This window comes from Salmo salar, chromosome ssa11 (genome assembly GCF_905237065.1).
Source record: "Salmo salar chromosome ssa11, Ssal_v3.1, whole genome shotgun sequence".
Taxonomy (NCBI): domain Eukaryota; kingdom Metazoa; phylum Chordata; class Actinopteri; order Salmoniformes; family Salmonidae; genus Salmo; species Salmo salar.
In genome coordinates, this window is record NC_059452.1 from 72,363,279 (window position 1) to 72,377,077 (window position 13,799).

Below are 13,799 nucleotides of genomic sequence, written 5' to 3' on the forward strand. Positions count from 1 at the left end.
AATGTGAAAAATATTGTGATATGATATTTTGGCCACATCGCCCAGCTATACGAGGTAGCAACAGTATATGTTATTTTGTACAGCAGCCTAAATGTAAAGCACACATCCTGAGTTAAGAGCGATGTTGCCTCAGTCCCAGTCGCTCTCTCTCTCTCTCTCTCTCACTCTCTCTTTCTCTCTCTCTCTGAGGCAGCTAGCTAGCCCTGACACCAAACGGAAGCTCAGCAGCACCACAAATCCAAAGGTTTTTCCTTTTCCTCCTCTCGTCTCTTTGAAGAGCTCCTGGCAAGGCTTTCAAAGGCCTTGGTCTCCTCTCTGGTCTCCCAACGTAATGTGTGTTAAATGTAAGACAGCTGGCCAGCAGAGTAGGAACAGAACAGAGTTTATAGCTTGGTTATTATTCTGCAGAAGTATAATTGGTTGTGTTTGTCATCTCAGTATTTCAAAATACTGAGATATGCAGTCGTATCCGGGGTTAACACCCCTACTCTCGCGATAAGCGCCATGGGATGTTTTGTGACCGCAGAGAGTCAGGACAACCGTTTATCGTCTCAGCCCGAAAGACAGCACACTGTGCAGGGCAGTGTCCCCTTCACTGCCCTGGGGGATTAGGATCTTGTTAGACTGGAAGAGAGAGTGCCCCCTAGTGGCCCGCCAACAGCATCTGGTCTCCCATCAAGAGATCGACCAGGACCGACCCTGCTTAGCTTCAGAGGCAAGCCAGCAGTGGGATGCAGGGTGATATGCTGCTGGCAATGTCTTCAGGCGTTTCTTATAGAGTGGAGTCAGAATAAACAACTCAAATCAAACTTTATTTAAAGCCCATTTCATACGTATCGCAATTAGCGATAGCAACACATTTTACACAACCCTAATGGTGTCATGTGTAAACATTCTTCACAGTGTATGTATGTCTTCAGTGCAATGAATGTATAGCACATACCTGGAATAAACAGTCATTGAATTACCATGGATATTGCCAGTGTGTCCAAGACTTAAACATGGACGCAAACTGTACATAAAGGGTGACTGTTGGTCAAGACGACCAACTATGGTGTTTGGTGTTGTGTAAATAGTCCCCAGCAGCTGTGATGTCCTGTAGATTTAGTGGAACTTTTAACACTACTTACACTGACAATATGTACCGTGTATCTATGAACTCAGATACAGAGCTCTCTCAAGGTGCTATGAAAAACGTTGGGTAACACAGTTTTTTTCCCAGTTCAGTTCACTGTAAGCGTTCATCTGATGCACAGGAAAGCAGTGAGAGTGAGCAGAGGAGTGCCAGTGTGTAGCAGATGGAGATAGGATACAGAAAGAATCTTCCGAGGAAGCGTTCTGTTCCTGTGAAATTTTTCTCTTTGACTCTCCGCCTTTTCTCTACATTTTGATCCCTACCGCCTCCTTTCGCTTTCTCTCTCACCCCTTGGTCTTTCAAACACACATATAGCCAAGTGAGGTGTGTGTGTGTGAGAGAGAGAAAGAGAAAGAGAGTAGAGCAATACTGACCATCGCTTCTGTCATTCAGCGATTCAGTCACAGCTTGAGAAACGTTTAGGACCAGAGAGAGTTCCCCAGTAGCCCCCTCCTCCCCCACTCCATCACTTCACTTCCCCAAACAGCCCACCTCTTCCCCGAACCCCCTAACGGCCGTAAGAGAGACCCCATTGTGGTGGTGTTGGTGAACATATTATATAGGAAATCTCAAATGACATCTTATTCCCTATACTATGTTACGCAGCCACACATTTCTATGCACCACTATCAGGAGAGAAACAGTGTACGATTTGACTGAGGTGTAGTAACTGTGTGACTGGGTAACTGGGTTGTAATAGTGGAGAAAAGCCCCTAGGCCAGGGTCATTTACTGTAACCTGAGTGTTCAGCTCTGTTATTGGAAAATACTCTGAAAGAACCTCGAATCTACACTGTTCGGGTTCAGCTGAGCAACGATGTCAAATGGCACATGCACGCACACGAACACACACTCAGACACACACACAATGGAAACCTAGAAAGCCTTCAGAGGGGACGTGTGAAGTGTATGTGTACACCCTGAGTTGCTAATGGGCGTAACTGTATCAGCCCAGCTGACTGGACATAAAACATTACGGTATGATGATAAGAACATGATGTCTCACTCTACTTGGCATACGGTACTCTGGGTGGAGGCGGTGCCAGTAGGGTTGGTGAAGGACTGATGCCCCCACTTTGCTTCAGTAAATCTGAGTTGAAGGGGTGAATTGCACTTTCCTTTCAAACTGACAATGGTCGTCTGTGTTCTAGTGGCCCAGGGCCAAGGCAGGTGTCAAGTGTTTTAAGAAGTCCTGAGTGCTCTCCGAGGGCAATCTATTGATAACCTTGATAACCCAAAGGGGTGGGAGATATCCCACTGATAAACCTATTAGGCTGTTCACTCACCTGATTGGCTGAGAGCTGTTGTTGGTCAGATGTTACCACAAGAGCAGCTGGATTCAGTAACGGATAATAAGGCTCTCAGACCCCCCCAAACAAACACTCCCCCCCCCATAGTGTCGGATGCCAGTCATCTTTCTGGGAACTTCTAGTTCTCCTCTGGCTCTTATCCTCTCAGAAAGCCCATAGACAACATTACTGCCCCACTATCACAATAGCAGACCTACCACACAACAAACATTATCTCGTTGCGATCAGGAGCTGGTCAAAAAAAATAACTATAGGGGGAAAAAAACGGTAGTTTATGGATTGTTCCTTTTTCCTCAGGAAGCTGAGATCATGACATACTGTAGCCGTCGATACGTTTAAGGCAGGATATTGATTATTGAACTGGGCATTAAGTAGAGTGCTCCTACTTTAAGTTGGCCATTTTGTAGCTGATGGCTGAACACAGAAGTGTTCTTTTGAATCGGATGTCAGGCGGAGGTTATTGAACCAGCCGTTAACAGAGTTGATCGTTCTCTCCAATTAAGGTGGTGTGTTCTGAAACACATGTCTTCATAGTAGGCTACTCACATTCAGAGTGCAGGAAGCTATTAATACAGCTGTTCGTCCTCCTGTTTCATCACTAACCCCAAAACAGCAAACAGAAGCACTGTCTTTGTGAAGATGGTTGTGTACAAAACATTAAGAACACCTTCCTTATGTTGAGTTACACCCTCTCCTTTTGCCCTCAGAACAGCCTCAATTCATCAGGGCATGGACTCTACAAGGTGTCGAAAGCATTCCACATAGATGCTGGCCCATGTTGACTCCAATGATTCTCACACAAATTGTCATACTTGAGTAAAAGTAAAGATACTTTAATAGAAAATGACTCAAGTAAAAGTGAATGTCACCCAGTAAAATACTACTTGAGTAAAAGTCTAAAAGTATTTGGTTTTAAATATACTTAAGTATCAAAAGTAAATGTAATTGCTAAAATATACCGCCTGTTACGGGGCTCAATTATCTTGAAAAAGAGTAGTGCAGGCAAGGGAGATAGGGGGGCAGTTGTGATGTCATTGATGTTTGTGTGCTTCTTTCTGTATGCTGTCTTTTGTATGTGTATGTTTTGTATTATTTGAAAAGAATTGCAAATCAAAATGTGTCAATTAGGAAACGTATGAGAACCATACAGGCTTCGGCACACGTCGTCCAAGGGGTGACTAATGTAAGACAGTCTCGTGTTCCAATTGTTTGTTTTAGTGGCGTGAATCGTTCCTGTTCACACCCAGGTGAAGAGAGGAATAATTGAAGGAATGAATCCGAGCCCCACACTTATCACCTGTGGAAGGCGGGGCTTCCAGCAAAGCGCGGTTTTCATTGGTCTTGTCAGGCGTGATTGTAGATCCTTCAACCAAAATGATATTTTTTTAAAACCGTTATTTAACTAGGCAAGTCAGTTAAAGAACAAATTCTTATTTTCAATGACTGCCTTGTTCAGGGGCAGAACGACAGATTTTTACCTTGTCAGCTCGGGGATTCGATCTTGCGGATTCTAGTCCAACACTCTAACCACTAGGCTACTTGCCGTCCCAAGTATATGTTGAAATGGAACTTCCCTTGCTTAACGTTATGCTAATGTTTCTAGCATAACCTATATTATGCAATCTTGCTGCAGCTTTGGATGAGGGATGCAGACTCTTTTATTAAAGGGTACGCTCTGTTGAACAGTTTCCCTATCTCTCCAGGTGTCATGGCTCTCTCTCTAAACCACCTCCTCAGACTCCTCAGGTTGAGTGGAAAATAAAATAGCATCTCATTTTGTCAGGGAGCCGAAACTGACAGAGCTCCTGACTGGTTAACCAGTGGTCTCTCTAGAGATGCTGTGGTTTCATAATATAAGCAGTTGGCATGTGCACAAGCGCGAGAGCGTGTGTGTCACTCTGTAATGCATCATCTCTGCTGCCTCTACAGGTTCTGAAGAGAAGACTTGCATAACCAGGTCTGAAGTGAACCTGTCTCTGACTCGTCCTCAAGACTCCACACAAAAGGTTAGTACATTCTGTACACGGCGTGGTCTGAAATATACGAAACAGTAGATCTGACATCATTCTGAGTCCGATTCTGATTCCAGGATAGATGTATTGACCTCATGGAGAACATAATTCTGAGACGTAAAGGGATAGTTTGGGATTTTGACAATTAAGCCCTTTATCTACTTCCCCAGAGTCAGATGAACTCATGGATACCATTTTTATGTATCTGTTCGGTTCGAAGGAAGTTGCTAATGAGGCGTTAGCGCAATGACTACCGCTAACTTCCTGCATACTGGACGCAGAGACATAAAAATGGTATCCATGAGTTCATCTGACTCTGGGGAAGTAGATAAAGAGCTCATTGCCAAAATCCAGAACTGTCCCTTTAACATGCATAACTTGCATAACCTGCCACGTGCTGCTTTTCCCATTGTATTTTTAACAAATCAGATTAGGAGAACTAATAATACCTGTTGCATCATCATTATAATAATAATAATATTACCCAACTGCATCGCTAACCTTGTCCACTCAAACAAACAGAGCCATGGTTTCCTGTCTTTGTTGCTATTGTATTGGGTTCCTGGCACCTGTCCTAACCTGATGGAACGACAGCCTTGTCCCCAAGGTCCTGTTGTTCAACTGTAAGCATGTGTCAGCTGATTTGAACCCAGGTTGTCTGAGTGCCACAGGACTGTGTTAGGCCCTCTGAGCTAAAACCTATAGGCATTAACTTGGGGTCTTCAGGTCTCAGACAAGAATCATCTTCATGTGAATGTTACATATGCTAGGGGGATCATAACCCCAGTTCTAATTCACTAATGCACTCCAGCCCTAGGTGTAGTATGTTTACAGTACTAATACTTTAGTTCTCTGTGCTTTAGTGAATTACAGTATACTGTAGTGATAGCTGGTTGAACCACTATAACCCCCATAAACCCAAAGACAATGACACCTCCAAACCCCAGCAACATCCAGTGTTTCCCCTAGGATTTGTTTCAGCATCGGTGGCAAAGTCAGTGGGCTTGGCCAATGGCGGGGTTTTACCGCTGAGACAAAATGTTGCTGTTTTAAAGCAACTTTCCTGCAATTCTACACATTTTACTATGGGGCAAAGCGAACATTTTACCCTTTTAAAGCTAGTTTACTGCAATTCTACACATTTGCCATGGGGCTGAGAGAAAATGTTTAGTTTCGAAACGAATTTCCTGCAATTCCACACATTTTTCCATGGGGTTGAGATCATTTTCAGTTTTAAAGCTAATTTCTTGCAATTATACACATTTTGCCATGGCTTATGCCTTTTTCTTATGTTATCTGAGTGATTCAAACATTATAATAAAATCAGTGGGGACCCCATGCCATGACATTTTTGGAATTTCAGATTCTCCCTGACTGTCTAGTTTTTCTTTTGGTGATTGTACGTTCTCATAGATGATCTTATGAAATATATTGCTCCATTATCTTTTCTACATACACTATATACACAAAAGTATGTGGACACCCCTTGAAATTAGTGGATTCGGCTATTTCAGCCACACCCGTTGCTGACAGGTGTATAAAATCGAACACACAGCCATGCAAACTCCATAGATAAACATTGGCAGTAGAATGGCCTTACTGAAGAGCTCAGTGACTTTCAATGTGGTACCATCCTAGGATAACACTAGCGCCGACAGAGATGGTCGCCTCGCTTTGCGTTCTTAGGAAACTATGCAGTATTTAGTTTTTTTATATATTATTTCTTACATTGTTACCTCAGGAAATCTTATGTCTTATTACATACAGCCGGTAAGAACTATTGGATATAAGAGCAACGTCAACTTAACAACATTACGACCAGGAATACGACTTTCCCGAAGCGGAACCTCTGTTTGGACCACCACCCAGGACAATGGATCGGATCCCAGTAGGCGACCCAAAACAGCGGCGCCGCAGAAGGGGCAGACGGGCTTCTGGTCAGGCTCCATAGACGGGCACATCGCTCACCGCTCCCGAGTATAGGGTTGCCTTCCAGAGAGACGTCAGCGATTGTAACATTCTCTGTTTCACGGAAAAATGGCTCACTCTGGATATGTTATCAGAGTCGGTACAGCCACACGGCTTCTTCACGCATTGCACCAACAGAAACAAACATCTCTCTGGTAAGAAGAAGGGCGGGGGTGTATGCCTTATGATTAACGAGTCGTGGTGTGATCATAACAACATACAGGAACTCAAGTCCTTTTGTTCACCTGACCTAGAATTCCTTACAATCAAATGCCGACCACATTATCTACCAAGAGAATTCTCTTCGATTATAATCACAGCCGTGTATATCCTCCCCCAAGCAGACACCTCGACGGCCCTGAAAGAACTTCATTGGACTCTATGTAAACTGGAAACCATATATCCTAAGGCTGCATTTATTGTAGCTGGGGATTTTAACAAAGCTAATCTGAAAACGTAGCTCCATAAATTTTATCAGCACTTCGAATGCGCGATCCGGGCTGGCAGCATTCTGCATCATTGCTACTCTAACTTCCGCGACGCATACAAAGCCCTCCCTCGCCCTAAATTTGGCAAATCTGACCATAACTCCATTTTGTTGCTCCCAGCCTATAGACAGAAACTAAAACAGGAAACACCTGTGCTCAGGTCTGTTCAATGCTGGTCCGACCAATCGGATTCCACGCTTCAAGATTGCTTCGATCACGTGGACTGGGATATGTTCCGCATAGCCTCAGACAACAACATTGATGTGAGCGAGTTAATTAGCAAGTGCATTGGTGATGTTGTACCCACGATGACTATTAAAACCTTCCCCAACGAGAGACCGTGGATTGATGGCAGCATTTGCACAAAACTGAAAGCGCGAATCATTGCTTTTAATCATGGCGTGGCGACCGGATTCATGACCGAATACAAACAGTGCAGCTATTCCCTCCGCAAGGCAATCAAACAAGCTAAGCGTCACTATAGAGACAAAGTAGAGTCGCAATTCAATGGCTTAGACACGAGACGTATGTGGCAGGGTCCACAGTTAGTCACGGACTACAAAAAGAAAACCAGCCCCATCGCGGACCACGATGTCTTGCTCCCAGACAAATTAAGCAACTTATTTGCTCGCTTTGAGAACAATACAGGTCCACCGACATGGCCCGCTACCAAAACCTGCAGGCTCTCCTTCACCGCGACCAACGTGAGCAAAACATTTAAACGTGTTAACCCTCGCAAGGCTGCCGGCCCAGACGGCATCTCTAGCCGCGTCCTCAGAGTATGCGCAGACCAGCTGGCTGGTGTGTTTACGGACATATTCAATCAATCCCTATCCCAGTCTGCTGTGCCCACATGCTTCAAGAGGGCCACCATTGTTCCTGTTCCCAAGAAAGCTAAGGTAACTGAGCTAAACGACTATCGCCCCGTAGCACTCACTTCCGTCATCATGAAGTGCTTTGAGAGACTAGTCAAGGTTCATATCACCTCCACCCTACCTGACACCCTAGACCCACTCCAATTTGCTTACCTCCCCAATAGGTACACAGACGACGCAATTGCAAGCACACTGCACACTGCCCTAACCCATCTGGACAAGAGGAATACCTATGTAAGAATGCTGCTCATCGATTACAGCTCAGCATTTCATCGATTACAGCTCAGCACCCTCCAAACTCGTCATTAAGCTCGAGACCCCGCCCTGTGCAACTGGGTCCTGGACTTCCTGACGGGCCGCCCCCAGGTGGTGAGGGTAGGAAACAACATCTCCACCACGCTGATCCTCAACACTGGGGACCCACAAGGGTTCGTTTTCAGCCCTCTCCTGTACTCCCTGTTCACCCATGACTGCGTGGCCATGCACACCTCCAACTCAATTATCAAGTTTGAAGACGACACTACAGTGGTATGCTTGATTACCAACAACGACGAGACAGCCTACAGAGAGGAGGTGAGGGCCCTCGGAGTGTGGTGTCAGGAAAATAACCTCACACTCAACGTCAACCAAACAAAAGAGATGATCGTGGACTTCAGGAAACAGCAGAGGGAGCACCCCCCTATCCACATTGACGGGACAGTAGTGGAGAAGGTGGAAAGTTTTAGCCACTTTAATAATTAAAAATTAGTCACTAGTCACTTTAAACAGTGACACTTTATATAATGTTTACATACCCTACATTACTCATCTCATATGTATATACTGTACTCTATACCATCTACTACATCTTGCCTATGCCGCACGGCCATCACTTATCCATATATTTATATGTACATATTCTTATTTATTCCTTTACACTTGAGTGTATAAGGTAGTTGTTGTGAAATTGATAGATTACTTGTTAGATATTACTGCACGGTTAGAACTAGAAGCACAAGCATTTTGCTACCCTCGCATTAACATCTGCTAACCATGTGTATGTGACCAATAAAATTTGATTTGATTTCCAACAAATCAGTTCATCACATTTCTGCCCTGCTAGAGCTGCCCCGTTCAACTGTACAGTAAGTGCTGTTATTGTGAAGTGGAAACGTCTAGGAGCAACAACGGCTCAGCTGCGAAGTAGTTGGCCACACAAGCTCACAAAACGGAACCACTGAGTGCTGAAGCACATAGCTCGGAAAAATGGTCTGTCCTCGGATGCAACACTCACTACCGAGTTCCAAACTGCCTCTTGAAGCAACGTCAGCACAAGAACTGTTGGTCGGGAGCTTTTCAAAATGGGTTTCCATGGCTGAGCAGCCGCACACAAGCCTAAGATCACCATGCACAATGCCAAGCGTCGGCTGGAGTGGTGTAAAGCTCGCTGCCATTGGACTCTGGAGCAGTGGAAACACGTTCTCTGGAGTGATGAATCACACTTCACCATCTGGCAGTCCAATGGATGAATCTGGGTTTGGGGGATGCCAGGAGAACACTACCTGCCCGAACTGTAGGAAAAATGGTCTGGGGCTGTTTTTCATGGTTTGTGCTAGGCCCCTTGGTTCCAGTGAAAGGAAATCTTAACACTACAGCATACAATGGCATTCTAGACAATTCTAACTTCATGGCAGCAGTTTGGGGAAGGCCCTTTCCTGTTTCAGTATAACAATGCCCCTATGCACAAAGCGGCGTCCATACAGAAAGGGTTTGTCGAAGGCCTCCTGAGTGGGGCAGTGGTCTAAGGCACTGCATCGCAGTGCTTGAGGCATCACTACAGACTGTGACCGGGAGACCCATGAGGCGGCGCACAATTGGCCCAGCGTCGTCCGGGTTAGGGGAGGGTTTGGCCGGCCCGGGATGTCCTTGTCCCATCTCACTCTAGCGACTCCTTGTGGCCGGGCGCCTGCAAGCTGACTTCAGTCGCCAGTTGTACTGTGTTTCCTCCGACACATTGGTGCGGCTGGCTTCCGGGTTAAGCGAGCAGTGTGTCAAGAAGCAGTGTGGCTTGGCAGGGTCGTGATTTTGGAGGACACATGGCACTTGACATTCGCCTCTCCCGAGTCAGTACAGGAGTTGCAGCGATGGGACAAGACTGTAACTACCAATTGGATATCACGAAATTGGGGAGATCGGTGTGGAAGAACTTGACTGGCCTGCACAGATCCCTGACCTTAACCCAATCGAACACCTTTGGGATGAATTGGAATGCCAACTGCAAGCCAGGCCTAATCGCCCAACATCAGTGCCCGACCTCACTATTGCTCTTGTGGCTGAATGGAAGTCCCCGCAGCAATGTTCCAACATCTAGTGAAAAGTCTTCCCAGAGAGTGGAGGCTGTTATAGCAGCAAAGGGGGGGACCAGCTCCATATTAATGCCCATGATTTTGGAATGAGATGTTTGACAAGCAGGTGTCCACAGTTTTGCAGTGCGCCTCTGCTAAATGCATATAGGAGAAACACTGACATCCTCCTAACCCCCTTCATCCTCTCACCAAGTTCACGGGCTGTATTCATTATCTCCCCCCCTGACACAGAAGATCAGTCCAGTCTGTTTATTATGTGGAACCGGCAGGAATGAGGAAGACAACGTTTTTCCAATATGTTGGGAAAACAATGGTGTGAGTGATACTGCTCTGCTCTGGCCTGCCTGGTTGGCTGAGACCATCTGGGAAGGTCATCTCAACGAGGAAAGCCCCTGAAACAATATACACAATAATCACTGCTGATTGTCACCGGCCTGGGCAGAGTGAATAGAGAGGATAGGATAAGGGGGTTTCTGAGGGTGTCAGGGGTTCAGTTCCTGTTATCTGGAACCTGTCTTGGTGCTCACTTCCTGTTTCTCTGTGTACAGGATTAAGCACACAGCCTGTAGATCTGAGGAATGTTATCGCTCAGGTTCAAAAGGTTGTTATCTTTTTAGTTTTAGTTATTATCTGTGAGATTTTTAGCGATGACATCAAATTGCTTGTGTGTGTGTCTGTGGGGGTATGTGTGTGTGTGTGTGTGTGTCAGACAGTAGAGTGAGAGCAGTAGAGGTATTCTCCCTGGAGCGTGACTGTCTGTAACACCGTTCCCTTTGTCTCCAGTTGAAAGCCATGTCACATCTAATTTACCCCCGAAACCAGCCAGACAATACCTACACACGTCCACATCTCTCACTTTCTCACCTTGTCTTTCTTCCTCAGTTTCCTATTCCCTTTCTACCTCTCTCCTCATCTTTCACCATCTCCACCCCCACACACTCTCGTAAAGGCCCAGTGCAGTCAAAAACGTGTTTCTTCTGTGTTTTATATTTCCACACTATGAAGTTGGAATAATATTGTGAAATTGTGAAAATGATGATAATGCCCTTTTAGTGTAAGAGCTGTTTGAAAAGACCGCCTGAAATGTCAGCCTGTTTTGGTGGCATGGAATTTTGGCCTGCCTAGTGACGGTAAATTAGTTAATAGACCAATAGGAAATGGAGTTCCAAACCTCTCTGCCAACAACAGCTAGTTTTCAGTTTTCCCCTCCCCACTCAGACCACTCACAGACAGTCCTAGCAAAATTCTTGCTTGAGAAATTGCTCTTTGCTAACAAGCAATTTTTGTTTCAATTTGAACCATTTTAATTGAAAACAATCTCAGTAAGGTACTTAATTATGACCCAGAAATTGTATTTTTTTAGAAGAAAAAAACCCATCTGCATTGGACCTTTATTTTGTTTAGCTGCGAGCAGGTATCAGACGCAATATCACTTGATGTTCTTATTATTATAGGAAGGCTGAGATTCTGAGCCAGTGTACAACTCTCCCACACCTCTGTGGACCAGGGAGTGCTTACTGTTGTTGATTGGAGCATAGTATCAGGTTTTCCTGAGAGGGCCTATATAACACACACACACACACACACACACACACACACACACACACACACACACACACACACACACACACACACACACACACACACAGTCCCTGGTCTGCCCTGAGGGCCGTTGATCTAAAGCATTAAGACAGATTTCCAGCTAGCAGCAGGTCTATAGTGTTCTGTACTGGGGAGCTCAGTGGGAGGTTCTTTAGTTACCCTCAGGTCAGTTAGTTTGAAATCAAACTGCTGTCACCCCCTAGTCAGGACACAACCCCTCCGGAACATTACTGACTCCCTGTTGGGAAAACAGAAGCATTCACAGAGGGTTTGGCTGAGGATTGGGAGTGTAAAGGACTTTCCTCTCCCCCTTTTCATTCTGGGGTCATGTGAAGGGTTAAGGAGGGCTGGAAATGGTTAAGTATAATGGGACCAGTGTTAAGGCCTAGAGAGCCTGTTGGTCAGTAGGAAGTGGGGTTTTAAGACCTTACTGAAAAAGCAGTCTTTTTCTTGTCAGTCTGTTATGTTGTTGAATAGTTTTCTGATTTCTCCTAGTCTTTGTGAGAGCTGCTGTATTCTGCTGAGCATATTATCTGGGTTTGTTTGGTTGCTTTAATTTTTTGGTGTGTGTGTATTTGTGTGTGTGTGTGTGTGTGTGTGTGTGTGTGTGTGTGTGTGTGTGTGTGTGTGTGTGTGTGTGTGTGTGTCTTTCAAACATCTCCAAGGAGGCATGACATCACAGCAGTGTAGTCTAACTGCTCAGAGATCGCAAACAGAGGAACTGGGGAAAAACGTCCTGTTTCAAAACAGCAGACAGAGATCTTTCCACAAGATGACTGTCCAAAACAACCCTACTCCACTCCCCCTGGTGTGGCCTGGCGGTCTGTCTCTCTCTGGGGGCGTTGCTGGTTGGCCACCCACTAAGACAACGGCAGACTCTGATATGTCAGATGGTCATTTTTTTCCATCATCCTCTTAACCTCAGAGGCGCTGGGCTCCACAGGCCAGTCAATTTAGGGCCGTATAAAATCTGCTTTATTTTTTGCATGATTCCATGTAGTTTTTTTCCAATTTCATTTTCTCCAGGTTTTTTTTCTCCAAGTTTCCGTTTCCCCCTGTTTCTTTAGGTTTTCGCTCTCAAAATAACACTTTTTAAAATAAAAACCCCCACTAAATTGGATGTTGTAAGTCCACAATAATGCTTAAACCACATTAGGAGACCACTTTTGAGGTCTGGGGGGAAAAAAGAATTGCAATTTTTGGGTGTAGTTACCCTTTAATACCAGTGCCCACCTAGCAGAGACTGTTTAGCAGTGTTCATGTGATGGTAGAGTTTGCAAAACAAAAACCGTACATTTTAGAATAAGGCTGTAATGTAACAAAATGTGGAAAAAGTCAAGGGGTCTGAATACTTTCCGAATGCACGTAGTTAACATTTAATTAAGGTTTTTGGGAAAGCCTTTCCATCTACCAGAAGACTTTTAATTAGCATCATGCTTACGGCTACACAAAGTGGTCGATGTGCGCACTGCACATACACAGACGGGGAATTCTCATTGCTCTTCAGAAAGTTGCAGGAAATACGAATCACTCATGCATTCTGTTCATATATTATGATAAACTTAGGCAAATTAATTCCTTTTCAATACATTTACTTGAATCCTTACTAAGATCAATACATTTTTGAATGTCTGGATTCTGTGATTGCGTCCGTGTTCTCCGCATCGCAAGTTTTATAGGGCCATATCAATGTGAGAAGAAGAAGACGCACACACACCCGGACCCCCCCCCCCCCCCTCCAAGTCTCTTTCTGTAATAGGCTTGAGTATTGAGGCCCAATACCCCCACCGTCACAAAATTCAAACACATATACATATATACACATGAGGAAGGAAAGAGAGTGGAGGAAGAGAAGAGATAAGGAAAGGTATTGAGACCTCTGTGACAGGTGGATCCAACCACTGCCCCTCAGCTGAGAAAACAACATGTCCTTCCCTTTCCTCCTTCTCTTTTGTCTTTTTCCCACACTCCAAAACAGCTGAGACTCCCTCACCTTCAACACAGCACTGTGTTTACACCTCCTCAGTCCCTAGTACATGAAAAGATACAGTATACAGCCACGATA

At 45.0% G+C, this 13,799-nt stretch overlaps 1 protein-coding gene across 6 annotated transcripts in view; it reads left to right on the forward strand.

The window, feature by feature from the left end:
* The window catches only part of LOC106563044 (LHFPL tetraspan subfamily member 2a protein), a 68,019-nt gene that overhangs the window by 16,190 nt on the left and 38,030 nt on the right, over positions 1 to 13,799 (forward strand). For all 6 annotated transcript variants that reach the window (XM_045689908.1, XM_045689907.1, XM_014128257.2 and 3 more), the window contains one exon: positions 4,374 to 4,450. The gene's annotated coding sequence lies outside the window, so the exon portion shown is untranslated. The remainder of the gene's footprint in view (positions 1 to 4,373; positions 4,451 to 13,799) is intronic.